The 4,442-nt window shown below is 46.0% G+C and overlaps 1 long non-coding RNA gene across 1 annotated transcript; it reads right to left on the reverse strand.

The window, feature by feature from the left end:
- Window positions 1–326: 326 nt before the first annotated feature.
- On the reverse strand, window positions 327–1,704 carry LOC146760013 (uncharacterized). Its single transcript, XR_014948971.1, has 3 exons — window positions 1,574–1,704; window positions 1,145–1,266; window positions 327–463 (listed from the first exon to the last, which is right to left on the reverse strand). It is a non-coding gene; the product is annotated as an uncharacterized LOC146760013 (long non-coding RNA).
- Window positions 1,705–4,442: the final 2,738 nt, after the last annotated feature.

Here is a 4,442-nt window from a genome sequence, read left to right on the forward strand (position 1 = left end):
AATGCCATTAACTCCCAGCGACGCCATACTATGTCCAACTCTCAGCCACCAAGACTGTGTGAGCACAAGTGGATCGCAGTGCAAGGTCAGATCCAGACTCAGCCATACACAGCCCCAGGTACCCACAAACACAGTCATATGAATTTGCACGTGTAATGGGGATGGCAGGCTGAGTACATCTGGGAGTCAGCTATGGAGAAAGGCGGGATGCGATAGCTGCGGAGGAGGAGAGCCGAGCCATAATGCTAGAGATGCAAGGCACGCAGAGGAAATACCACAGCCAGGCAGTTTCTGCTCACGCTGCAGAATGTTTTTCACTGGGGCCTGAAGCTCGATGTCGAAACCAGGGGGAGATCTGTCACAGTGTGGAGTGGCAGCGAGGGGAGAGTCGAGAGCACCAGGCACGAGAAGTGGCTTTGAGTCAACACGAAGCGAAAGGGCTGACATAGAAAGAAGCCATTCACTGACAGAAAGAAGGGAAAAAATTATTTGTTCAATCCTGTATGGATTGCGGAGCTTGGGCTTTTAAACGGACACTGGCACTCTTATACCACTAAGTATTTACTTTTCCTGTCCAGCTCATTTTTATCATTACCGAGGACCCTCAAAGACTTACCTAAATCCAAGTGGGTTTACACTTTAACTCTCAATGTTAAACATCTTAAGAAGCCTCCCCTGCTCTTTACTGCTTCTACACCTGACATGGGGCTAGAGCAAACACACATCCAGAATGGCATGAAAAAGTGGGGAAAAATGAGTCAATTACTCAATAAGTCAATTATAGAATTAGATTGAAATCCATCTCCCTCACTGCATTTGCTCAATGAATCACGATTCTCTACCATGGGAAGAGCACCATTTTCTTTGGAGCGATGCTGCTTTCTTTCAGCCTAGGAACTAGCAGACAAAAACAACCAAGTGCTGCTTCCCAAAGCAGCTGCAATGAAACTCCTCCTGCTTTTCTGCAGAAGCACGGCATAAATTGAAGTCATTGCAGTTGGGTTACTTTCACTTATGTGTTATTGCACAACAGAAACGCAACGTGCAGGAATCTCCTGTATGAACCATGTGTTTATGGAAAACAGGCTGGTTGCAATAACAGCATGTACAAGAAGGCACTGTAAGATGCTATTTTATGCCATACCCTCTTTGCTTTGCATCTCCTTCCTTTCTTAAGATCAGTCAGAAGTGGGTCAATACGCAATGGACAGGGAACACAAATTACACTGCCGACTTGATATTCTGGATAGTATTTTATCCACCGACCTGTTTAAAAACAGCAGAAAAAAGTATTAATGGTGACCTCATTTTCTGCATCCAAAGTGACAAGCTTTTTGGCCTGTGCCCTACAACCTGCCTACATTTTTCCTCTCAAGCATTGCCAAGGAGGTATTCATACCTTTCCAAAAATGACATCTTGGGCTCCTGGATATACTGTTTCATGCGCTGGTTAAATAAAATTAAAGAGAAATCAAACAGATCACAGCCATCTAGACGTGCTATTCCATTACAAACATTCTTTGGAAGCGCTATGGTTTGATGCGATGGTTTCCTTCATTTAGTTTAAAATTACCTCAGGAATGTTAATCATCTCCCAGCAGTAAATCCCCACCATGCCAAGCCAAGGGCTTTGTGCTGTGGTTGTAGCACCTACAGCGGCCTTCTCCACAGTGATTGGGACCCTCAGGAATGAGGTGGTCTACCTACAGAAAGGCAAAAAGAGAGGGTAATTCCAACTCCATGTCTCATAATCTACCATAACACCACAAAGTGCTGCACAAAACTCCAGTCAGTGATATTTCCTTACCCTGCCATGGATCCTTTCCTGCTGAAGATCCCAGCTTTGGGAGGACACCTCACATGGCCTGGATGTGCTCTCATAGAGCTGCTATGCTTCAGCTAAGGCATTACAGCCCCCCAGGCGTGATGTTAGCCCCGTGCAAAGGCAAGTGATGAGAATCAGCAAAACATTCCTTCGTTGCAGCTTACGTGACGCTGAAATGCATCTCCGTTGCAGAAGGAGCGCACACAAGGCCTGCTCCAAATCTGTGTTGACGCTGAGAAATCTGAGTGTGCCTGAGCCCCAGCTCTCACGTTTAGCACGGCTGATGAACGCGGAGTTCTCCTGTACACATCTGTCACACATCTGAGGTGTGACAGGAAGAAATACAACGATAGCCAATGCTCTAACTATGGAATCTCACATAAGGTTAACAAGAAAACAAGTTTGGACTTGACTGCATGGACTCAGGCTGCCAAACAACTTGAATTTTCAGAGTAAAAACACTTGTGCAAGCAATGGGAACAGGCACTGAGACTGACTTCAGAGCTTACCATGAGGGAAAAGAGGAGAGAATGAAAGTCAACTTTCTTTTCTATCTCAGTGGGAAGATGGGGCCAGGAGTGGATGGAGTGCCTTTGCCAGGAGGGATATTGTTCCTTTCACACATATCCCTTCGAAAAACCATGTAGAAGAAGGAGGGAAGCATACTTGTACTGCAGAGCAAAGCGCTCTGCCGATCTGTGTTTAATTTGGAAGAGAAAACAGAGTGCCAAATAGGAGTGGGATCATTTGTGGGACACGGGAATGAACTGTTTCTTCAGCAGAAGAGATTTCTGAAAGGAACTGTTCTAGGCTTGGAGAAATGCCTCCATGGCAGCCAAAGAGTCCAGAAGGAGCATTAATGGTGGTTGTTTGTGCAGAGCAGAGCAAGGGGCTGGAGACAAGGCTTAATGGCTTGGAGGTGGAGCATGAATGCCATATTCCAAGTAGGAAAAGCAGCATTAAAGGACTAGAAAAAGGCTATCCAGCCTTGTAGGAAGACACGGTTCTGCTTAGGAAAGTGGTCTCTGTCACAGCTATGTGTTGAGGAGAGCCCTACAACCACTCTGCCCCATGCTGCAGTTCCTATTTATCTCAGTGTGGATCCATGCCTTGGTGCTGGATGATCACAACAGCAAAACCATTCATTTTACAGAACCAGCCAAAATCCACCGAGTGCCACAAGAGGTAAAGTGAGAGAGCAGCTGTGCATACAGCCCAGCTTTTGTTTGAAAGAATATTGCAGTAGTTTCGGTATCTTAAGGAGCTGATGTCATGATGTAGATACAGCACTCGAACCTGAAATGAGCCCATGGATGGGGCCCTGGGCTGCCTGAGCTGGAAGGGCAGCTAGTCCATAGCAGGTGAGGGGCTGGGTGGGCTTAAGGTCCCTTCCAACCCAACTGTGCTGTGATTCTAGGGCAAAACAGAAGGCAATATGAGCAGTGCCAGCCCCACCAAATGGCATAGCCCAGATTGCTTCCAAGAAGTCACTACAGCAGACAGACACCTCGCATTTCTGGAAATACACTTAGTTGCATACCACGCTTCAGAACAGCCTCAGCTTGTTGTGCCATTGAGGCTGTGCCTCACCTACAGGGAACATAAACCTCACTGACTTCCAACTATCCAGCAGGGAGAAACTGCAGCACTGCTGAACTGGCTTGTGTTCATTTCTCCTGACCTCACAGTGAGAATAAATACATCGAACATCAACAGGAGTCCAGGTATTAGTCTAAGCAGACCCTATTTAATTACTAAAAATAGATGCTATGGAAAATCCTTGTGCTTTAAGTATCGCAGTTTTGGGCTAAATTCCAGAGGCTGTTACAACTGACAATGTGAACATTTGTTAAGCAGCATTGCAGGCCACATCCAGTCGATTGGGGACTCTAAAAATGTATGTTTTACTAATGAATTTCAGTCAGGCTGTGCCAAATCCACTAGTTTATTTGGGCACATTCGTGTAAATTGCACATTGAGTTGGAGTAGAAATAAAATTCTTCAACTTTCCCGAGCTGTGGAATAAAGGGGATGTGTGCTCCGGGTCGAGGAGCACATTGGGTATATTGAATGAAGGTCTTGAATGCTTTGAGGAGGGTTTGTTATGGCTTGCTTAGGTCTCTGATGTTTTAGAATGGATTTGGGGAGGTTTTGTTTGAGAAGAAAACAGGGTTTTTTCTTTCTTTCTTTTTTTTTTTTTAAGCAATCTGAAATAAATGCTAAATGGCAGAATATCATCTGCACTCATAAGAAAACATGCTTGGAGTTCAGTGTTGGGCTCTACCAATTCAAGGACATGAGGGAGAGAGGGAGGGCTGCTGCTCTGCCTGGCACTGCCCTCATCCCTCTCCAACAAAGCACCTTCCTCCCCATGACATGCAGTTCCCACACTGAGCACTCAGGGAAACTCACTGCTCCTCTTCCTTGTGTAAGAGACAGGAAAATCCAGTTGTGCTGGGGTGAGCGGGGATCAGCAAGCACACACAGAGCCTGCACTTACAGCAACGCTCCATCCCCACCTCGGGACCTCAATCAGACTGAGAGAAAGCAGAAGTATTACCAGTTTGTGAGAGCAGTCAGCATTTCCAGCTGAAAACTTGTTCCTTAGGCACAACAT

Source organism: Coturnix japonica, chromosome 8 (assembly GCF_054131305.1).
Source record: "Coturnix japonica strain WE chromosome 8, WE-NBRP24, whole genome shotgun sequence".
NCBI classification, from domain to species: domain Eukaryota; kingdom Metazoa; phylum Chordata; class Aves; order Galliformes; family Phasianidae; genus Coturnix; species Coturnix japonica.